Source organism: Podarcis raffonei, chromosome 6, assembly GCF_027172205.1.
Source record: "Podarcis raffonei isolate rPodRaf1 chromosome 6, rPodRaf1.pri, whole genome shotgun sequence".
Classification (NCBI taxonomy): Eukaryota; Metazoa; Chordata; class Lepidosauria; order Squamata; family Lacertidae; genus Podarcis; species Podarcis raffonei.
In genome coordinates, this window is record NC_070607.1 from 64149375 (window position 1) to 64173912 (window position 24538).

The window sequence follows — 24538 nt, forward strand, 5'->3', positions numbered from 1 at the left end:
GATCTTGGCATCCTGAATAGTAAAATGTTAGAACCACCCAGGGCCCATTTTAAGTGTGTGCATTCTTGTGATATATTGCTCGGCCAAATAATGTTTAAATGTTATCTCATGCTACACATTTGCTCTACAATTGTGATTATACCAAGCATGGGGGGCATGTTACACTCTTTATCCAAATAGATACTGGGAAATGACAGGGACTAGACCACTTACCTACGTGTAGAATAAAACAGGTTTTGTGAACCGGTCCGAAGTTGCAATCCATCCTGGCCCCAGAAGCCCATCAGCTAAAGTAGACCTTGCTGTAGATATGTCTGCATCAGGTCATAATGGACTGCCAGCCACTCTGCAGCAGCAGCAGCCTGCCTGCATTGACCACCACCCCACTCATTGCAACTGCAACAGGAATCCCCTTCCTGAGCTCCAAACATCATACAGCTGCATTGGTCAGAATGGCACGGAACAGCTGGGGCTGGAAGGAGACAGAACCAGGCCCTTTATATTTTCTTCGGGCAGCAGAAGGCTGTCAGGAGGAGGAGCAAGAAAGGACACAGGGAGGGAGCTCTTCAAAGTGACCTCTGTAGAAAGCAGGGAGAGTGGTCAGCCATTATATTCTTATTTTGCATTTATATAAAAATTGCGAGCATAGAAAATATTTCACATGTATTCTTGGATTCTTTACAATAACCCTGCAAGGCAGGCCAGTGTGATACTCCGACATTGTGGGTGGGAGGTGGGAAACAGAGTTCCTAATGCCATCTAATGTGTTCACTGCAGAAGCAAAATGTGAACCAGTGACTTATTAGGCTTTGCACTATGCCAAGAAGTCCTAGCCTAGTGTCTTCTATTTTTCTGCCAGTCTGGCTCTCACTTACCTACTGAGCCAATTAGTGATTCCTCTCTCCCAACGTCTTCCACTAAATTCATTTTATACTTTGAAATTCAGCGCTTTGCCTTTGTTCTCCTTTAAATTTGGCACAATATGCACGCACCCCTGATACTGTCCCGTGCTGAACCCCAACCCCAATTAAGCGCGGATGGGAGCGCAAACTTGATCGACCTCCAGCGACCCCCAAAATGCAGCTCCTCACCCAAAGGCAAGGAAGGAAATGCATCTCCTTCCTTGTAGCCTTGGAAGCGAAGGGACAACGCAGGCTCGCCACTTTTGCTCTCGAACAGCCTCGCGTCAGGCAGACAGTCACGCTTTCCTTACCTCTGCACCAGCATGCCAGAGAAAAGGCTCCACCTGTTGAATTTCTGCCTGCCACACCGCTGCTGATGAAGGTGCAACGACTCTTACCTGCCGCGGGAAGAAGCGCAGCGCAGCCCCTACGCCCAGACGGAAGGGGGGAATCTAGTAAGGGGACCTCCCTAGATCCCTGGAGCCTAAGACGCTCCTTCCCCTCCAAAAAAGGGAAGAATGCCCCTGGCGGCCTGTAGGGGTCGCTGCGGTCCTTCCGTGCGCCCGCCTCTGCGCGCCCAGCAGCCCCAGGAGGAGGCTGAGGCTCAGGCTGGCAGCGCGCGGAGCAAAGGCAGCCGGATGCCGTGGCGAGCGGAGCCTCCTGCAAAGGCTGCGCGCGCGTGCCGAGCGGCAGCAGGGAGACGCCGGGCAGCCCCGCCGGAGAGACTGGCCGAGGCGATGCCAGGCGGCCCCGGGCGCCAGAGCCGAGGAGGCGCGGGCACCAGGCACCGTTGCTGACTGGCGGCCGCGACGGACGGATCCCGACGGCCCTCCCGGGGCGCAGCAAGCTGGGCAGAGCGAGAGGGGCGCCAGAGCCGAGGGGGCCCGCCGCCAGGACGCGCCGCCCACCGGTAAGGGAAGCACGTCGGGGATGGCTCGGCGCGCCCGCTTCGGAGGGGGGCGAGCGCGCCAAGTTTCCCCGCGGGCTCGACGGGGCAGCGAGCCGCCGCTGGGTTCCTCTTGCGCAAGTTTGGGGGCTTGGCGGTGGTCCTGCAGCCGGCTGGACGGCGAGAGCTGCGCCGCTCCGTCGCGCCTGCTTGTGCCTGGCCGGCTCACCGGGGACGCGGCGGCTTTGGCCAGGAGGCCGGTCAGGGTGCCTGCGTTGCGCTCTCTCGGGGCTGGAGCGACGGGCAAGCTAGTTTGGGAACTGAACTTCAGCTTTCTCAGCGTCGAGCGCGTTGTCGAAATCGGATCTGGGATGGGGGTCCCTTCGCTCTTGCTTCAGGGGAAACTGGAGCGCCGGCAGTCAGAAGAATGAAACGGGGTCTGCTAAGCCAGGCTCCGCTTGTAAGGGACGGCGATCGGAGTTCGCGGCGGCTCCGATGCCGTCTGGGCAGGTCTGACGTGCACTCCATTTTGGCTGGGCTTTGGCAGTGCGCACGTTTGAAGACAACTGGTGTTCTTGAAAGGGGTGTGTGTGTGTGTGTGTGTGTGTGTGTGTGTGTGTGAGAGAGAGAGAGAGAGAGAGAGAGAGAGAGAGAGAGAGAGAATGATTTAAAGCTTTCCGAACACGGTGGAAAGCAAAACTCCGAGTGCAAAACTAAATGGCACCGGCTACTAACAAGAAATCCAGGAAATCTAACAACAGCAATTGGTCCTAATACTACTCGGTCATCTCTACTGTTAATTCAGCAGTCTTCCATGCGTAGAATAGGAAAGCACAGTACGGGCGGGGTATCTGCAAGAGGCCGTGAATCTTTGGAGGTCTTCATACCTTCCCCAACAATGCTTGCAGGGGGATTTGTTGAGTTCTGATCCTTAGCATGCAAAATCAGCACCTTGCTCTCCGCAGAGGTCGATCTCGGGCCCGCATAGAACACAGGAAAGAACATTCCTGCCCCACTTGTGTCCTGCCAGTCCCAGATTCCGTTGCTGACTTGCATTCCCCTTGCAACCTCACCCTCGTGCGATGGAGCTCCCTAGCTGGCTCACAGAAGCAATGGACAAGCTCAGGAAGGGTAGGATGGAGGCTGTTGACATCAACCACAGAATGGAGAGCACCTCCTGGGTCCCCTCAGGGTACAGAGGAGAAGTGTTTACCTACAAGGGGATTTGCCCTGCCTTACCCCTGATTTTTTTTGGGGGGGCGGGAGTTGGATCAAGGTAATTTCTTCTGCAGCGAGAGTGGCATTTTGTTGCATCACTTTAAAGATAACCCTGATGTCACAGTAGGTGTCAGAGAAGCAGGCTGCTGCTGAGGGCTGCAGCACAGCCACATGGAGGGCACCCCTAGCTGGGGCCTCCCTGTTTCCCCTGCTGCTACTTTCTCTCAGGACCACCCAACCTGCAGGTTAAGACACCTGCTTCACTGGATGCTGTTGCAGGGCCAACCCTACTATTAGGCAGAGGGAGGCAGCTGCCTCAGGCAGCTGATTGTAGGTGTTGTGAAAGAGTAGCAGATTCATAATTAGGCGTGTTGTTGCATTTGTATGTAGTTCCAGGGAGGGGAAGAAGCAGCGCGTGCTGGATTTTCTGCCTCAGATGTCGAAACAGCTTGACTTGCGTGGAGTGTGTCACTTGTGATCTGCCCAGGTGGCAAAATGTCTTGGGCTGGCCTTGGAAGCATAAACCAAAATAATTTTGCTTCTCGAATTACACTCAAAGCATCTTGTTACTTTCTAGAAATGCTTTCCCCCTTTATCCTATTATGCACTTAAAGTCACCTGTTTACACGTAGGCCTGTTTTGGGTCTGGGAGCATCTAATCCTACAGTACAGGTGAACTTAGGAGGTGCTGGACCACCCATGCTTGAGTGGGAGACCACCATGAGCCTCATGGAAAGCCACTCTGAGCTTTCTCAAGGAAGAGCAGGACATATGATGATAACATAGGCCAACTCATGAAAATGTTGTAGCTTGTGTGCAGTCTAGTGGAACGATGGTCTCCTCACACCACATTGCATTCATTGGAATGTGAGTTCTGATGTGCACCATCCAAATTCAAATTCCTTTGAAAGCAATGCAGACATTCTGCACTGTGATGTATATTTGGAGATGCATACTGTTACTACTAATAATTCTAACAGTGGAGGAAAGTTGGATTCAGAGAATGTCTGCTTAAAGCTGTGTATTTTCCAAGACTTATCTCCTCCTTTCTTTCTTTCTTTCTTTCTCTCTCCCTCCTTCCACCAATCATTTAAGCTGTATGGGAGCAGTCCTCCTTGCAGCTTAAAACACTGTCCATTGTCTGGCGACCTCTTCTCTTGACTAGCAGAAACTGCTGGTCAAGAGGACCTCAAGAGGGTCATACTGGCTAAGACTATGTGCCCAGTTAGCCTCAGCCAGCACAATTTCCCTGCAGCATTTCAATTGCATTCCCTCTCTCTTCCCTGCTTAATTTCGTAGATGCATGAGAACACCTGGCTTAGCAAAGCAATTGGTGCAAGTGGCAGGTGCTCTAGGGCTTGTCAAAAGTTCGCTGCTGCTCACAATTGACAGCAGCTTGTGGCTGCAGTGAGCTGGGCACAGAATGATACCCTGATCGGTGCTTAAGGGCCACAGGTCTCTCCTGTGTGATTTCAGGAATTGCAAGTCCAATTCTGTGTGCACTTGTATCTGTATAAAGGCAGAACATGTCTTAGTTTTTCTTTTCATGGGCAGTAGCAGATGAGTCTATGTTGATCTTCACATTTCCTTCCCCAATAAATAAATAATGCTGACACCTTTCCATTATAGGAGGGTGACATCATGTGGTAGAGACATTGCTACTACTTTTTCCTGAAAAAATATGATGTTTGGAAGACTGCTGTAAATTCAACTCTTTGGCCTTGCAGGTAGCAGCTGAGCCCTGATGCCATCTTACTCAAAATCGTGACTGTCTCAAATCAGGTAGTCTTACTGAAATGAGTGGCTTGTGACCATCAGAGTATCCGCAAAATTCAGAAATCTTGAGTCGTCTCCTCCTTTTGGCCACTAATCTGTTACACAAATAGAAGAGCAAATATCTTCTTTACAACTGTTTAAAATTATACATGGTCTCAGGCATGCTGAAACCAGGATGCTATGAGGTCACCAGCTGCCCACAACCAGATGATAAATATATTCAGCTGCCAAAGACTGAACCATCACAAAATTGACTGAGGGCAACTTCATGGCCAGATTCCAAAGAAAAGTGCTTGCCCCAAAATGGCTTAGCCGGTGGTTGAACCATAACACTCTCAAGCTCCTTTATCACATAGTGATGGCAGCAATGGAGTTGTAAGATGAAAGAGAGAAAATGGTGGTGGTGATTTGTTAGCATCCTCTGCACAATGTTTTTTTAAATGGAATCACCTGCAGCTTAAGGAGGATACAATTGAGAACCAGGAGCTCACTAAATTTTGTAGTGTACAAAATTGAGAAACTGATTATTTTTCATAGCGACAATACCGTTTAAGGTGCCTGACCCTCCCACTTTTACCACAAAAGTGTGCTTCTGTAGGTGGTATCCAATTCCTTCATCTCACCAGTGCACAGATTTCTGCTTGCGCAGTGGGATCCCTCCCGTCTCCTCCCCCTGTGTGCCCTGTACCCTCTCTAAATCTGCTCTGGAGATTTTGGAGAACCCCCTGAACAGATGTAGGGGGCGGGTGGAGGGAGGAGGGGAGAAAGTCTTGCGACCCAAGTGAAAATCCTTGCCTTGACAGGACAGTTACTTACTGCTGCAGCTGGATACTGTATATTTTTCTGTGGTAGTTTTCTATAAATTCCTATATACTACAGTGGTACCTTGGATTACATATGCTTCAGGTTACAGATGCCGCTAACCCAGAAATAGTACCTCGGGTTAAGAACTTTTCTTCAGGATGAGAACAGAAATCGTGCTCCGGCGGTGCGGTGGCAGCAGGAGGCCCCATTAGCTAAAGTGGTGCTTCAGGTTAAGAACAGTTTCAGGTTAAGAACGGACCTCCGGAACGAATTAAGTACTTAACCCGAGGTACCACTGTATTGGAATGTGGGCTAGAAAGATGGAGATGGAGCGACCGTGAACATAGCAATGAGAAGGATAGTTTCCAATCCTGAGGAGTGGAAGGGCTTTGGGAACTGTGTTTGTTAAGCTGAAAACAGAACAAAATGAGTGAGCACTCTATACTGCAACATTTTGCTACAGTCCCACTTGTCTGTAACTATTTTAAGGCATGACAACTTACAGACACAAATTTCCCTTACATTGTTTGATTTTTTTAAGGCCAGGGGAGCTGGAAACTGAGACTGGGTTTCTAGTGCTGCTGTCAGTATTTCCAGTATTCCATGAGTGGGAAGTGGTCCAGTCCTTAGGCTCAACTCTCTGGCTCTCCCCTGGCTAAGGATGCCATGAGGCTATTGTGGACAGATGCTATGGCAAAGGAAACTGTGGAGAGGGACGATGAAGCAAAAGCATAGCATGTGCTGGGAGATGTGATGGTCTAATTTCTGTGAGCCTGTCTGCTCTTGTTTTTATTATGGAATATTCCTTGCAGAATGGCCCTGGAGCATGTGGTGTTTTCTGAGGCTCTGCTTTCTAGGCTGGATCTTTCCAGCAGCATTACAAAGAGACTCCCAGGTTCTCCACAGCTACCTGTATTTTGTGGAACTTGCTGCCACAGAATGGCACTGAGGTTTAGGATTCAGCTGTGGGTCCAAGTGGTCATCGGCTGGATAACCAGTATAGGAAAGCTCATATTTTAAATATATGAGCAACCTTGCATGTAGACAGCTGTGTGGAAAATCTACTTTGTCCTGAGTGTGGACATTAAGGAAATAATGGTGTGTTTGATGTATCTCTAATGGTTCAGATTAGGGCTGCCAAACCCTGCCTCATGGGTTCTGTATATGGGTGTAGTTTCAGCTGCTGGAGTGGCTTGAGAGATTACCCTAAACCTCTTACTGACTAGAGCAGGCATGGGCAAACTCGGCCCTCCAGATGTTTTGAGACTACAATTCCTATCATCCTGTTGGGAGTTGTAGTCCCAAAACATCTGGAGGGACGAGTTTGCCCATGCCTGGACTAGAGGCTTTCCTCCCTCTCCTCCCCCCATGAAAACCCTGAAATTGGCTCTCGGGGTGTCAGAAGAGCCCACAGAACAGATTGCTCCATCTGGCAAGGTGTATGCAGGTGGAACATTTGTAATAGAGTGATGTCCACCAGTGCACTAAGTGTGAGAGCAGGGGTTGGAAACCTCAGGCCCTGGGGGCCAAATGCCATTCTCCAGACCTCTCTGTTTAGGCCCTCAGGTCTATCTCCAGGCCCCACCCCCCCTCAGAGGTCCCACCAACATGTACTTTTGCTGCGCTGAAATATGTCCCTTGAACTGTATTAATATTTCTTGCTTGCCTGAAAGGAGGAAGGAGAGGTGTGTATGTAAGACCTCTGTCTTTTGCATGGCTGAGATGTAACCTACCGTACAAAAGCAAGGATTATATCCATTGCTGTGTCCATTTTCATGTCTGGACCCTTCCATCCCTCGTATTAGTGCCACAGAAAGTTATCCACAAGGAAATGTGGCCCCTACTTTTAAGGCAATTTGTTGAATGGCACTGTATGGTGGTTATTGTTCAAAAACATGTTAGTTGGTGTCTTATTGTTGGCAGTTTTGAGGACCATTGATGGGAAAGTGCGCCATTAAGTAGAATAAATGAAAAAAAGCATAATGAGGAAAACATGATGTACCAAAGTGGAGAATGGTGCAGAACTGGCACTTTTTTTACTTTTGTCCAAATAATGATATAACTAGCCTTGGCATAATTACCTTGGAGTCAGAGTCATAATTTGTAGGTTCCATTAGAGAAGGTTTTCCCCTAAATGTTACTTCTAGGTTTGGTATAAATCTAATGCTGGCATCATGTTTTGTGGAGTAGTGTTAAAGCCCGTTATATGCCACTCATCCATTTATGTAGAAGTCCTCCCAGTTGTTCATCTGGAGTCCATTTCTGCAAGGTGCCAGAAATGACAGAAATCATACTTGGAGATGTAGCTTGGATTGCGTAGACCACAGAATTTGAGAGGAGTTATTGTTGTTTGGTCGTTTAGTCGTGTCCGACTCTTCGTGACCCCATGGACCAGAGCACACCAGGCACTCCTGTCTTCCACTGCCTCCCGCAGTTTGGTCAGACTCATGTTTGTAGCTTCGAGAACACTGTCCAACCATCTCGTCCTGTCGTCCCCTTCTCCTTGCACCCTCCATCTTTCCCAACATCAGGGTCTTTTCCAGGGAGTCTTCTCTTCTCATGAGGTGGCCAAAGTATTGGAGCCTCAGCTTCATGATCTGTCCTTCCAGTGAGCACTCAGGGCTGATTTCCCTAAGAATGGATAGGTTTGATCTTTTTGCAGTCCATGGGACTCTCAAGAGTCTCCTCCAGCACCATGATTCAAAAGCATTGAGAGTTGTTAGATGATCCCTATTCCCTTCACAGAGGTACATTTCACAGAATTCCCTGGGAAGAATTGTAGCTCTGTGAGGGGACTAGGGGTCTCCTAACAACTCTTAGCACCCTTAACAAACTATAGTCCCTAGGATTGTTTGGTGGAAGCCATGAATGTTTAAATAGCTTTAAATGTGTAATGCAGATGGGCCTCATTTTCCTCAATATTCTGTGTCACTGAGTTCTTATGAGGTTGTTTTGAGGGTCCTCCCTTTAGTATCTCCCACTAACACATTCACAAACCTCAGGGTTACTTTGAGTCTGCTGGAACCTTTCTCTTGTGTGTGGGTGGGTGGTGCAGTTTTGGCTATATAAACACAAGCATGAGGCGACTTGAACTGAAATTAGAAGGAACTGTGATGAACAACATAAGATGTGATACCTGGTTGCAGAGACCATTTGTGTGGCCCAGCGAAGCTGTTAACATAGGCTTGTTTGCAGCACACAGAACTGCACTTCCCTGAACCCTGAGCATAATTCAGTGTGATAGGTAAAGGTAAAGGGACCCCTGACCGTTAGGTCTAGTCGTGGCCGACTCTGGGGTTGCGGCGCTCATCTTGCTTTATTGGCCAAGGGAGCCGGCATACAGCTTCCGGGTCATGTGGTCAGCATGGCTAAGCCTCTTCTGGCGAACCAGAGCAGCGCACGGAAACGCTGTTTACCTTCCCGCTGGAGCGGTACCTATTTATCTACTTGCACTTTGATGTGCTTTTGAACTGCTAGGTTGGCAGGAGCTGGGACCGAGCAGCGGGAGCTCACCCCGTCATGGGGATTCGAACCACCGACCTTCTGATCGGCAAGCCCTAGGCTCAGTCCCTCATTTACATCACGTACTGCCCATCAAGTAGAGTCTTATACAGTCTGGTGGAAAGAGGAGGGTGTATGTTTTACAGCAGCTTTTTTCCATCAGTGGTGGAGGGATGACTTGTTTTTAATGTTCACTCTGGACCATATAACCTTTTAGAAATGAAATCAACACTTTAGTGCTGAGATCATAATTTTCCTTGACTCTTGGTGATTAGCCCCTGCTAACTCACTGTAGCAATTTATTTCTCGCAGTTCGACGCTGTGGGTCTTTTGAAAAAAAGGACCGCATTGAAAAATTAAATAAAATGCTTTAATGATGGTGGCACAATAGGGGCTGAGTGGACCAAGGCTAGAAAATGGAATTTTTTATTATTATTATTTTAAAAAGTGTGCTCTATCGCTTAGTAATTATTAGCCTTTGCTGGAATGGGGGCACTAGATGTGGCTTCTCTTTTATCTTGATAATATAATCTCATCAGTGTCTGACAGCCTCGCTAGCAGCACCCCTGGGGTATTAAATGCTTGGGGGATGAACACATGAAAATCATAAAAGTAAGTTGGAAAGCTGTGAGGGATAGTGAACCCTAGAAGGCATTGTGCCTCTCTGTCTTTAATATTCCTGTCAGAGCCCCTTTTGGCAACTGAGCTGACAGGAGCCCGTAGTATCTTAACTGGCATTGTCACAAAACGCATTGTCTGGCTTGCAAGTCAAGGCTCCATGCCTGGCTTGCCTCATTTGCTGATTACAATAGAGCATTTTGGCAGTGGCCATGCAGGCTTGGGGCTTTGAAGATTTAGGGGGTGGGGAGAAGAGGGGGTGGGCCTGTCACTGCTCCTTCCTGTTTTGCTTTGGGCAAGGCATCTATTCCTATCTGGTTTGTAGGGAGTGAAAATTCCCCCAGCAGGGATCATGAGAAGCATTATGCACAGTTGTGTGTGGGAAGAAGGGAGGAGGTTTTTCCTTCCTTTTTTATATTTCTCAAAAATGGAATCTGTAACACAGGGGCCAAAGGTATCATGTTGATATTGGCTGAAGACACAAATGGTACGCTGATAGGCCAATTTTACTGTGTAGCTCAAGAAACGGGTCTCAGGCCACAGATCCTGGCTTACCTGTGGACACTGACAAATGGATTCTGCATAACTTGAGGCATCTGTTAGAGCCGGCGGTGCCATAATTCAAAAGATGACATCCCCACAGAAACAAGTAATGCAAATGGAGTGCAGCAGTATCATTAATAACAGGGCTGTATCTTCCAATGTACCTTGCATTGCTGTTTCCTATGTCTACAACTCCAGGTGATGGGAATTGTCTTTGAATCTGTTGTGGAACCAGTATGGACGGATCTTGGGAGTCCTAAATATGCTTCTCCAAGCCTCCCAACAGAAAGAACAGGGTCTAATATTTTTGCCATTGTTTCATGGGGCCCACATCACATGGGAAATGTGAGCCAATATTCCCTCTGTATGTCTGGGACGCAGAGGACTGTCTTTGGAAAAATATTCAATGTAATGTATAATAATAATAGTCATGTGTATTTATATCCCACCTTTCTCCCAGAACTGGGACAAACCGGGACTCAAGGCAGCTCACAAAAATCAAAACAAACACAAATAGAACTCAGAAAGCTAAAAGCCTATAAAAGATAATGGTAAAAAAAAGTAAAGTATACATGTGTCAAATTCAGATATCCAAGAATCCCTTGCCAAACTAATTAGTGAAAACTGGCTTTTATGATGTGTTCTGCTGCTTTTCTTTTTTTACATTATCTGCTCTGTATTCAACCTTTGTGCTGCTCTTGTGTTTTGTAACTTAGATTATATTTTGCTTATATATTTGATTTTATGTTGAGGAAGAATAACAATAAAATAAAATGCTCAAAGCCAGCTGCAGGTAAAGCCAAGAGGACACAAGGCACAAAAACATGCAGTAATTGGTAGGATAAGGGAAGTTGGGAGGAGGTTATTTCCACTGAGCTTGAGATTAGCCTAGGACCACTGTGCAAGCCTCCAGGACTTCTCTTGCACTTCTCTTGCTCTTCTCTTGCCTCAAACAGGTGCTCTGGTTAGCAAATGTGAAAATGGAACAAAGATTGTTGCAGTCAAGTTGAAACCCCCTTCTGATCTATTAGCCGATTTCAGTTGAAGGTCTGCCTGGCCCTTCATTACAGGAAGGTGGTGATAAGGCTCCTCCTCCTCCTTCTTCATATTAGTTTAAGTACTGCCTGTTGATTAACCCAATTTAAACACATCTTGCAGTCTTGTGGCTGGAGCAAGAGGTCTTCCTTTCAGAAGGAATCTCTTGCTCCTGCCACATGGCTGTACCAGATGAATTTAAAATCCCTGAGTATGGTCACCATGCTAGGTAATGAGGCTCAACATTCACTCAGAATGGGGAGTGTCTTTAGCATATATTATTTTCCATGTATTTGGAAGGAAGGGGGTTGAGATTAAGAGTGGAGGGTCAAAGAGTTGTGGCTGATGATGGTAAGATGCTTTCAGGGTGCAGGACAGCATGTGGTGTAAGCTGCCTCGTTGCTCTGTTCTTGCAACCTGGCTATCCCTGTGAGAGAACTGAATTGGCTGCTCTATATGCAGATGCTGCTGCTCAAGTAATTCATTCATGTGATAAGCATTTCTCTGACTTGCTCAAGGACAGAGGCTCACATTTCAATTGCCTGGAGGATCTGCGAACATCTGGCTGTTATTGACTGACCTTCAGCAGATGGATGAGGCACCCAAGCAGGGAAAGGTTGGGAGTCCCTTATGAACTGTCTGCTGTTGTACCTCTTGGGGCTCAGAATAAGGAGGCAGGCTCCTTACTAGAGATGCTTTGAAAAGTGTGCCATATATATAATTTTCTGGCTACATTCTGGTATGAGGGGAAGAGAAGAAATCAACACTCTGTGCATCTAGGCAGGTCCACTTCTCTTCTGTCTGATAGCAGAGGACTCTGATTGCAACAGCCACATTGCCATGCTATAAGAACATATACTGTAGTTTCTGTGTCCCTTCTGCTTCTCAGCAACAATAAATGGCATATTCATGTATTTTGTTTTGGAACTGGTGTTTCTCTTCCAGATGCTCTCAGTCTCTTTTCTCTTGGGCCAGCTTGGTATGTAGGCAGGACACTACAGTGTGCAAGAAGATGTGGCTCTGTTCTGCCTTCAGCACCACTGGCTGTGGACAGCTGCCTGACTTTAAGTCCTATTGTAGAAGCAGGAGTGCCACTAGCTCAGGCATGGCCAAACTTGGCCCTCCAGCTATTTTGGGACTACAATTCCCATCATCCCTGACCACTGGTCCTGTTAGCTAGGAATGATGGGAGTTGTAGTCCCAAAACAGCTGGAGGGCCAAGTTTGGCCATGCCTATCCCTAGCTGGTCTGATGCATTGTTACTACTTTTGCATTTACCATGTCAAATTGTGAGGGTCTTTCCAAATTATTGTTTCCCCTTCCCAGTACTCTTACAATTATACTGGCTCTAATGCTAATTCAGGCCTATTGTGGGTGGGATAGATGGTTAATCCAGAGGTAGAGGAAGCGATTCAGCAAGGGCAAGCAGACTTTAAAGAACCATACCATTTTCTTTTCATGGAGATATAGGGAACAAGATTCACTTATGAGGTTGAGCACTCTTCTTCTTCTTCTTCTTCTTCTTCTTCTTCTTCTTCTTCTTCTTCTTCAAAAGTGCTAGTGACTGTTTACTGTTTCTATGCTTGAGTGCTAGTACCATCTTCTTGCTCTTCCTTTCAGAGAAGGGATGGGTGGACACCAAGTTTTAAGGATCTACTTTTTCTTTTTAACCAGACCCCTGAATTTTACCAACCAGAACCTAGTGCAAAACAGGGGTGGGCTAAAAAATAGAGCAGAGGGTGCCTCTGGGCACATGCTCAGCTCAGAAATTTTGCAATCAGTTCCAGAACCAAGCCCAGAAGTCCCTTTCATGGAAATCCACTCCATTTCTTTCTTTTTTTAAAATGTTCTTTTTCAGCCACCTAATTTTGGGGACAAACTTTTTAGTTGTTGCTATTGTTAGACAATTGGCAGCTGATCTGCTGCAACTCACTCAGAGATATACTAGTAGATCTCAATTTACCTTCTGTCCATCCCAGTTTTAGAAGATGGGTCTCTTTCCCCTCCTCCCAATACCTGAGCTTGCTATCAATTTTTGATACCCATTCCTTGATACTTTCACCATCCCTCTCAAGCAGGCATGCTGTTTTTTGGTTGTGGAGAGCCCCTTTCACTCGGAGTACAGTGTCTTCTTCCTGTGGCCTGCAGGCATCTAGGAGCTCTGATGGGAAGCTGATAAATCAGCTGTAACATCCCTCTTATAATGCTGAACTGTGGACGACCTTGACAGAGACAGGCATCTGATGGCAGGTTGGTAAGTGCAGCTGACAAGATGTTTAATCCTGCAGAAATAGTGCTATGGAGAAGAGGCTCTTGTGACACTTCGTTCCCCTGCCTTGGTGGATAAAATTGCTCGCAGAGGTCAGGAGGTGGTGCTTCATGAAAAAAACAACAACTGGGATGCCTGAAAGTAGTTTGGCCACTTCCTCATTACTCTCTCTATCCTAATTGCATCTCAATAGTGCTGATCACGAATGCACAATGACTTCTTCACCCTTTTCACAATGGTGTTTATGTGTGAAATAGATTGTTACACAGACAGGCTTAGATCCCTATATATATTCCATCCAGGCCTGTTTGTCACAGGAGAGATTGGAGATGCATATGGAGTAAATGTTTTGCGAGGGGCTCCCTAGTGAGTGGGTCAATTCCTTCCCAGCCACCCACAGGTCAAAGAAAGCGAATAATGAATTCTCTGCCTCCCCAGAACTGACTTTTCAATAAAGTCTTTTCCCTGCTGGGACATCTTTTGTTCATTACCTTTCTCTCTCAGAGAGAGCAGGAGTAGGGTGGGGAGAGAGAGGTCCTTTTTCTGTGAGTTTCTCTTGTTCTAATTCTCTTTTTCTAAATCTTTTCTATTTCTATTTTTTCCATCAATGGTTCAGTGATACTTGGGGGTGGGGGAGAGACTGAGCAAAGGAAATAGGACATGAGGAGAAAAAGGGAATCTTGACAGGAATCCCACTGAAGTTAGATACCAGTGTATATCTACTTTTTTGCTTTTTGCCTTCCACAATCATTTTCAGATTTTGGGGATTCAGACACTCCTGGAATGTGCATGCATGTTTATTTTATAGACTTTTTCAAAGTTGGTCCTTGTATAACCAAATCTCACATGTGTGTTTGGAGAGTGGAGTAAGAGTGGTAAGAGTATCTGGGGAGGCATTGGTTGAAGTTCCCATGCATCCACAAAATCCACTGTGTCTTTGAGCCAATCACTATTGGGATACCTGACAGTGTTCTTGTCAGGATAAAGTGGATTATTATTATTATTATTATTATTATTATTATTATTATTTCATTTATACACTGCCTCATTGCCAAGGTGGTTTCAAAATGGTTTGCAAGTGTAAAACCAATTACAGAAGCACACATAATTAAAATGCATAATAAGACACTTTCATCAAAACGTTAAAATAAGCTCCTGCAATTAAAATGTACAATGAAACAATCCCACTCAAACAGCACAACAATCAGAAACCGTTTAAACAACCATTAGCACACGGGAGTTTCAAGTCAGGAGATCAGGGGAATGCTAACAGGTGTGTTTTCAAGAACTGATAGAATGTCAATTTCAAGGGGCCTTTTATATTTCAGTAGGGAGAGCATTCCACAATACTGGTGTCACCAGTGAAAAGCCCTGCCTCTTTGTCAGCGAAAGCCAACAATCATCAGGTCATGGCAAAATGACGTGTTGGGTTTCATTTGTTTATCTTAATACCCTTGCTGTGGGTTGAAGGGGAAGACACCCTACCTCTCTGGAATAAAAGCAGGGGGGGGGACCGACACAACAGTTTCTGACTCTTCCAATGCATGCTTGGGGCCAAGTGTGGGTCATGACTTCAGCTGAGTTCTCTGAATTCAGAATTGGGGTAATGGGGCTTAACAGTGGTTGACTGGAAAGGTGTGAGGGACCATGGTGGTTTGAGTGTCAGACTTGGATCAAGAAGACCTGGGTTCAAATGTGAGCTCTGCCATAACACTGATTGGGCTAGCCAGGTTAGGCAGTGAGGATAAAGTAGCAGTAACCCCCATGTATGCCATCCTCAGCTTCCCGTAACGTCAGGATTGTTCTTTGATGAATAAGCAGCTGGAAGGATTATTATTTAAGGGCAGCTAACCAATGCAAATGTGTTAATATCCTATTTCACATGCACTGGGGATTAAATCTGGCATTGAAAATCTATTTGGGAGCCGAGTCCTGGTGATTCAATCAAGCCTGGAGGAAAAGCTGCGTGGGGATTTCAAGTGACTTGACTGCAGCTTTCTTTGGACTTTGATGAATTGCAAATGGTTGGTACAAAAAAGCAGGGTAGTGGCTCTAGTTTGCTATTCCAGACTGTCCCCAGCCTTGGGCAGCTTTGTCCCCAGCCTGGCTCAAGTCTTGCTGCTCTCCAGTGTCACAGATGATTCTTTACAGCCAGGTAACTCCCAATTTATGTGGGGATTACGTTCTGAGGCACCGCGCATTTCCGTGAAATTGTGTATATTTGAAAACACTATTGGAAAAGCCTGCAAACACCCTCTAAACTTCTGGAAACCCTTGAAAAACCCTTGAAAAATACCAGCAGCACATACTAGATGCCAAACTCTACTGCAATTGCTCCATCCAAATTTCCTTGACCAAACTCCCAACTCTCCACAGGCCTCAATAGTCAGTACAAAGGCTCCTGGGATTGCTAAGTACTGTTTTCACACATTTCCTGCCCTTTCTGGACTCTTTTAGGGATGTTTTTGCCAGTCACTTTCAGTTTTGGTACGATGTGTGCCTAAATTGGTCGATGTGTGCCTAAATTGGCCGTTGCCTGTAGAGAAAGAAGCACAGGCTTTGCTTTGAAATGTAATGAGCCCTTCCTGAGCGGTGGTCTTTCCCTGCTGCTTCCATTCAGGAATCTCCCTGGCTCAGCTGCCTCCCCTCTACAGCTCAAACCAAGTCCCTCTTTAAAAACAAAAAAATAAGCAGAACCCTTTCATGGTGCATGCTTGCCCCAAACCAGCCCCCCGCCTCATCTCTAGAACCCCACATGCCCATCTATAGGTGGACCTAGCATGGGTTGCTCCCCAGTTTCAGAGATGCTCTTGAAAAGGGGTTATCTGAGGGGAAGCTCTTGGGATAAGCATTCAAGCTACAATTCTTTTTAGCTTGTCATTTGAACCTCCTGCAAAGATTGCAGTCTCTGTACATTGTAAAAAGAAGACAAGGAATCCCCAGAGGCTGGGATAATATGGAGCATGCCACGCTGGAGTAAGGAATGCAGAAAAGAACATAAAGGGCTTTTAAAAAAGAAAACCAGATCCCTTTGTCATCAGTTAAATACATCAAGCAAGAGGGGTTGGTTTACTCTTTTCCTTTTTTGGGGGGGGGGTATGTGATTTGCTTCATTGTGTTATCATATGCAACTAAACTTCAGAAAAATGGAGCCAATAGAATTTAATATGAGGTCTTCTTAACATGAGGAAATTCTCTAAAGTACAGAATCTTTATTGCATTGGGGAAAGAGCTGTTTGAGATAAATATGGGTCTTTAATGCATATGTGGAGAAAACAAAACTTGGGGATGGGCTATAGCTCTGTTGTAGAGCATGTTCTTTGCATGCAGGAGGTTCCAAATTCAGTGCCTGCCATCTTCCAAGTAGGGCTAGAAAGGAAAACCTGCCTGAAACCCTGGAAAGCTGCTGCCAGTCAGCATAGACAATACAGTGGTACCTCGGGTTACATACGCTTCAGGTTACAGACTCCGCTAACCCAGAAATAGTACCTCGGGTTAAGAACTTTGCTTCAGGATGAGAACAGAAATCGTGCTCCGGTGGTGCGGCCGCAGCAGGAGGCCCCATTAGCTAAAGTGGTGCTTCAGGTTAAGAACAGTTTCAGATTAAGAATGGACCTCCGGAATGAATTAAGTACTTAACCCGAGGTACCACTGTATACAGTACTGTTTACTCACTCTCCCACTGCTGGCGTTTGAAACTAAGAACACATTATCATTATTATTATTATTGTGTTTAATAGATAACAAAACATTCTTATATATGGTATTTCAAAAAAGGATTACAAATAAAAATCAGTTCGTTCGTATACAAAACATTTCACCATACATTCTTACATGAATACGTATGACTCCCCCCCAATGTATTCACATTTTCTATTATCCAGTTTTACAAATAACTATTGCTTTATTCTAGTTATAATACCTTGTAATTTCTTACAACTTACAAAACCTTTTGCTTTGGTTTTATAGTTCATATATACAGAAATCATTCAAATGCTGTCATAGACACCACACCACTATTGTATTTCATTAAATATTTATTAAACGTGTCCCATTTTTGAATAAAATTTTGATTTATATTGCCTCTCAGTCTGTTTGCCATTGGAGCCATTTTGGCGAACTCTACAAACTTATTTAGCCACTCTGTTTTTGTAGGAACACTCTCCCCCTTCCAGTTCTGTGCAATTAGGATTCTTGCAGCAGCAGTTGTATACAAAAAAAAATCTTTTACGTTTCTTGCTATCTCTCTATTTACTGTTCCAAGTATAAGAAGGCCTCAGGTTTTTTGGGAAATGTTACTTTTATAATTTTTTTTCAGTTCATCATATATAGCATTCCAAAACTCTTTTATTTTTGGACATGCCCACCACATGTGGAACATGTTTCCTTCAGATACTCCACACCGCCATCATTTGTTCAAACTGTTTTTGTACATCTTAGATAACTTTGACTGCATCAGATACCCATCTAAACTGCATCTTCATGAGAACACATGTTAGCTGCAATCCAGATCTATCCTATGGTTTCTTGAGAAATACTCCTGTTGAAAACTCCGTTTCCCTTTGAACCATTTCCCATCCAATTGGAAAACTTTAGCCACATACTCACTTTGCAGTGGAGGCTGAGGTGTGTACAGTTGAGACAGCCATTGCACACATGGAGAGGACAGGCCATGTGCATGGAACAGCTGTATGGGTTGGAGTCTGATGGGGTTGCAGAGGTGGAGAAACAAATCAAGTAATGTACATCATGGGAAGACATCCCTGCCCCTTCTGTGATGTGTACAGCAGCGTGGAATTGTAACCTGAACAACCAGAAGCATTTCTGTTGGGTATTGTTGGGAGTGATATAAATAGAAATGAATGTAAGCTCTTTTTATATGCAATAACAGCAGCAAGAATATTATTAGCCCAAAAATGGAAGCAAGAAGAATTACCGATGATTGAAGAATGGAGGATGAAGTTAATGGACTATGCAGAATTAGATAAATTAACAGGAAGAATTCGAAACCGGCGGGACCAGAAATTCACGGAAGACTGGAGTAAATTTACAGACTATTTGAAAAGTATTTGTGAAGATCAAACTACGTTTGTCGGTTTACAAGAAGTTCTGTGAGGAGTATTATTGGAAGTATTGCAAAAATAGATAAAGGAAAGGATAATCTGGTAAGAGACTTAAAGGCAATATAAAGTTAAAAAATGTATAAGAAGTGGATAAAATGGTGGATTATCAGAGGTGTTGATGGAAGTCTAAAAAGATTGTATAAGTGATAAGTTTCGTGGTATATTTTATAATTTATATGTTAAAATCAATAAAAATTATTATATATATTATATATATATGAATTGTAACCTGAAAAGCAGCAGGGCGTATGTGGAAGCAATAATGCTGCATTTCAAGCCACTAATGTATACATACTCTCCCTCCCTCTCTCCTCTCCCTCCCCATTCAACCATATTCTGAAAGACAGCTTACAATTTACTTTATGACATATTGTTTTTCAACAAAAACATTTTTGTTAAAGCCAAAACAAACCAGCAATGGCTACTGTCTTAATCTTCTGAGAGGACACCATCACATGCCTGGGCAACCCCCCCCCCCAAAACCTGTATGTTTCTCTAGCCTGAAAGCCATCAAATTCTATGTCAGTCCAATAGATATGGGGAGGCAGTAATTCTACACATGTTGAACTGCAGAATGAGGCTTTCACAGTTGCGGTTGTCTTCTTCCCGGGGCTGAACTGCACTGAGAAGCATGTCCAGGTCCATCCTTGCGCTTTTTTCACCAGCAAGTGAGTTTAAAGCTGGACTGGGGAGGAATTCAGGAAGGTTTTTCAGCATAATGCTGTTAAATAGCTTAAGTTGAGCTTGATTTTAAATGGAGATTTTATTGCTGCTGGTTCGCTAAACAGCCACTGGTTTGTTTGTTTTTTAAAGAATGCACTGTGTTAAACAGATGCATCTCCTCCCCTTTTGCTTTGCTGTACATTGCTTCGGGTGTTTTCCATAGAAGGAGCTAATGCCTTTTTATGAATAAAAATAAATGCCGAGAGAGTATGAATCTTAACCTTTCAGTGGAAATGGGGTACTTTGTAGCAGGGAACGGAAATTGGTTCTGTGAGTTTTGTTTGCTGCCATAACGCCTTTTGGCAGCAATAGCTCTTGGCTGCTAAAGATGGTCAGGCCTAATCGGCCTAACAGTATAATATCTTTTATGAACACAATGGTATTGGGGTGGGTGGGAACTGGCCTTGCTACAGTAGAAAACTGTGAGGTTTATTGCATGTTTGACCTTTTCAGAACCATGTTAAAAGTGTGCTTAGTCACTTGAGTGTTTAGACAGCCCCCAGAGGCCCTGTTTCTTTTCCCCCAGTCTTCCCCCCAAAAGTGGGGCAGACCTTGTTAGTGGCTATGCCCCAGCAACTGCCTCCTTTTTGAGGCTTTCCAGTGGAGGGGAAAGTTGCTATTTCAGAATTATCATTATCATTATTATTTCCCGCCCATTTGGCTAGTCTTCTCCTCAGTCACTCTGGGCAGCTTACAGTGCTTCTGTAGTCAGATTTCCCATTATTTGCTGGTCATAGTTTTTACGTTGCTATGTGGGTGAGTTATGTTCTTTGTTGTCATGTTAAATTTATGTTTGTTTGTTTATATTTTTTAAGGAGAAAATCTTACGACCGTCACATTTGTATTTATGTTTCTCTTATTTAACAAAATGTATACACTGCTTGATGCTAAGAACCTCTTAAGTGGTTTACAAAAATATAAAATAAAGCATTTTAAAAATAAAATAAAAATAAAAACAGTTAAAGAGGGTATCTAAAAATCTTCAAAAGATGATAAATGTCAAAAAAAGCTAAAAATAAATAAGCATGTAATTTCTACATGTCTGGATAGGCGTGCCTAAACTAAAATGTTTTTAGCAGGTGGTGAAAAGAGTACAGCGAAGGCACCTGCCTGATGTCAATAGACAGGGAATTCCAAAGTGTAAATGTTGCCACACTAAGCAATTTCCTAGAAGTGCAGAACGAATGTTATGTGGCGCCTGTAACAGTTCCAGTTCCAAAGACTGAAGCAGTCAAGTGGGCACACATGGGTAAGGGGTTCCTGCAAGTAATTGTGCTTGGGATTTTCAATTTGTTTTTGCCACTTTGAGCATTTTCTATAGAAATATGGGAGAATTATGCTTTCGGTAAATGGAAAAGAGAGCCCACAGCCCACAATGAGGCTGATGCTGGAGATTTTTTTTTTTAAAAAACCAACTAAAACAACTTCATGGAATTAAGGGGTAATACTTCTTTTATCTGCCAGTTTTCTCTCCTTCTGTATGTGCTTAAAAAGGCGCCTCTGGCTTAGTGCAGAACAGAGTGTTCAGCCTCTGAGAAGAAATAGGAAAAGTCCACAAAGAATTCCACATCTCAACCTTCGCCATCATCCTCCCCTCTGATATTTTGCATAACATTGATTGGACATCTAGCTGTTCTTCTTTTTGTAAGGATTTGAAGACTTGTCACTCTCCATCCTTAAACATGCTCTTCCTGCCTTTACTCCCTGATAGGTCATGGAATGCAGTGCGTATGAAGGTTTTGATGTACTCAGGATAGGGCGAGCCATCAGGTAGATGACACTAAGGAAGTCCCAGTAGGTTGAGGCACAAGGAAGGACCTAGGGAACGTATGCAGATTATTGGTTTTTTTAACCTGAGGGGGACACAATGAGAGATGCCAGCAGAATCAGGCAATCGCCTAGTTTTTACATTATGGTAAACCATAGCTAGTTGATTATTGTGACTCTGCTGATGTCACTGACTTTGCTTTGGGGTGTGTAGAAGGAACAGGTGAAGGGCAGGTAATGAAGGTAACAACAAGAACGCCAAACCAGGGATTGTGGTGTGTTCCTTCTACACACCCCAATCCCTGGTTTGGCGTTCTTGTTGTTACCTTCATTACCTGCCCTTCACCAGCACGGACTTTAGTGCGAATTTCTCCAAATAAACATTTTTTTGTATGCAGTTTAGCCTAATATACAGTTTCCCCAAGCCATTTCCCCAAATATAATGCATTTTTCTTTGTTATTTTCACTAATGCATACTTTACTGCGCAGTGTTTTTGTATACCTTACTTGGCTGGACAGCTGCGCTGCAAAATTCAGAAAAGTGTGACTTGCGAAGAGTGGCTGTGTTTCAGTTTGCCTGTTGTTTCAAAAAGTGTGACTTCTGTAGGTTTGCCTTTAAATGCAGACTGAACCTCATTTCTTGCCCAGTCTTTCTTGGGAAGCCTGGGCTTGTGTTATCTTATCTGAGGCATATGGCTTGTTGCCATCCGAGCCATTGGAGCATTCCCTTGTCCCTCTGTCTGCCCTAGAAATAACTCTCAGTGCCATTCTCCAAGCTTGACTGCTTTTTAAAAATAGCATTTGTTATCCCTCACTGGGGATCTTCTTTCCCCTGGTGAACCTCAGGGCAATCTTATTTGAGATGACCTTGGGGCAGGTAAAAAAAATAAATTTGGGTGATTCGGAGGGAATAAGCAGGGTGGCGTGGTTGACTTTCATTGGGATCCCCCAGATTCCAGAGTCTGAGTTGCCTTTTCTTTGACACTTTCCAGAGTCACCTAGTATGCATCCCTCATTCATTAATATTTGCTGGGCATGGTGTATATTCCCATGCTTCCACAGTACTGTAATAAAATCATCATCTGGGAAGCAAGCAAGGTCTGTTCAGAGAGGCTCACAGTGTACATTACATTTACCACTGCAAATTACCCACACCATCACTTAGCTCTGCTTGAATCATTTATTAAGTTAGGGTGCTCCGTAGCAATGCCTGGATGCTGGAAAGGATAATGAACCCTCCAGTGGTGAGAGTGCCTGGGGGTGCAGTGTGGGGAAACTATCCAGACCTTACAGGCTAAATAGAGATCCCTTTGGGACAGGATGCACTTTTTGCTTAAGGGTCTGTGTCACCCCGATCTCATTTCATCTCTCTGCAGGCATAAAGGGGTGTAAATGACACTGACACTTGCTCTAAGCCTCTTTACACTGACAATCCAATGCAAAGCAGCCTTTGTGTAACCGAGATCTCATCGGCACTCTGTGTATGTGTTTTTTCTTTCCAGAGGATCAATTAACCTGCATTAGTTAATGCAGTTTCACCCTCCCTCCTCTTTTTCTGGCTTTTCCTTGGAGCCTTCTCCGCACATCACATATTTATGATGCACCCACAAAAGTGGTAATGCAAGTGCACACAGATTAATGATGGGTGACCTACCCACCACACAGTTCAGAACTGGCCTTGGCGAAATGAGTGATTTCCCTCGCCCCAAGAAAGTAAACAAAACACCTTCATTATTTCTTGACCCTACTTCTGAATTCAAAACTGCATCGTGCTCCCTATGACATCGGGAGCACAACAGGACCCAGACACTTCTCCAGCCCAATCCTCCAGGTCTGAATTCAGAAGAACCCAGGGTCAATTTGTTATTGAATTGAGGCTGTTCAGACTTCAAGAGTTGGTTATTCAGAACTTCCCAAGTTTGGAATCTACTCTCATCACTTATAGAAAAACGTGCTGCAAGAATCTGACAAATGCATGTTCAAGCTGGTTGTTAGTATTCATCTGTCTTGAGAGACAATGGAGTGTGCCTCCGAGGGGGAAGCCAAACCACTGTATTAGCAGCATCCAAGTTGTAGCACCACCAAAGTCTCCCCGGGACACAAGCCTGGGCAGTATGTATGGTGGTCCTGGGCTGCCGAGGCAACACATCGCTGATGTGTTAGGGTGGCAAGAAAGGCTGCAGGGCCACATCTCTGTTCTAACCTATTCGCTGTGTGGAGGATCCTCACATGATTTAGAACCCTGAGCACTCAAGAGTTACAACTCCATGGGAAGCCCCCACATACGGAGAAGATCTAGATATATCTATATAGATAGGTGTAGATATTGGGCTCAACACAGCAGTGGAAGAGTAATAGGAGTAGAATGAATGTGGAGTTTGGGCCAAACACATGGCCCCACAGCCCCATTCACTTTGCTTGCACTCTATGCACAAGTAAAAAGGTAAGGTAACGGACCCCTGAATTGTTAAGTCCAGTCAAAGGCAACTATAGGGTGCGACACTCATCTTGCTTTCAGACTGAGGGAGCCGGCATTTGTCAGCAGACAGCTTTCTGGGTCATGTGGCCAGCATGACTAAACCACTTCTGGTGCAATGGGACACCGTGACGAGTGCCAGAGTGCACGTAAATGCTGTTTACCTTCCCGCTACAGCTGTACCTATTTATCTACTTGCACTGGTGTGCTTTCGAACTGCTTGGTTGGCAAGAGCTGGGACAAAGCAATGGGAGCTCACCCCATTGTGGGGATTTGAACTGCCAACCTTCCACTCAGCAAGCCCAAGAGGCTCAGTGGTTTAGACCACAGCACCACCCGTGTCCCTTAGGTTGCTTGTTAACTGTTTTGGACATCAGGCTTTTCCATGAATACAAACCCAGACAATATAGTTGCCCCAAGTGGGATGCTGGCCAAGGCCCTCCAAGGAGTGTTAATTTGGTAGTAAGTAAGGTTTGCTGTCATGTAATGTACAGTGGAAGATGTCTCTCAAGTGAGTTCAAAAAGGCTCTGTTGGTTTCAGAGTCTTGGCATGAGACTGTATCCTTTGATCATCATAGCCATTTCTCCAGTATGTGTTTTTTCTTCTTAAGGAAAGGGATGATTTGGCTCTTTTCTCAACCTTAATCCATTTAGGGCTGTCCAATCCACCACACACTGTAAGACAGCACTGCAGGGGGAGGACTTGATGGTGTTGGCTGATGTGGGCTTGCTTTCGGAAGGAAGCAAATTGATGGAGATCCTCTCTTGCTCCTTCTGTGAGCAACACATAGCATGGCAGTTTCCCCATATGGATAGGGTTCTGTCTTTCTTCGGCTGCATCATATAATGGTGTGTTATGTACTACAATCTACTTAGGAGATGCATATTTTGCAGTGC

At 45.0% G+C, this 24538-nt stretch overlaps 1 protein-coding gene across 1 annotated transcript in view; it reads left to right on the forward strand.

Annotated features, from left to right (window-relative positions):
- Positions 1–1703: 1703 nt before the first annotated feature.
- The window catches only part of TAFA3 (TAFA chemokine like family member 3), a 93815-nt gene continuing 70980 nt past the window's right edge, over positions 1704–24538 (forward strand). Inside the window, exon 1 of the mRNA XM_053393508.1 lies at positions 1704–1812. The gene's annotated coding sequence lies outside the window, so the exon portion shown is untranslated. The remainder of the gene's footprint in view (positions 1813–24538) is intronic.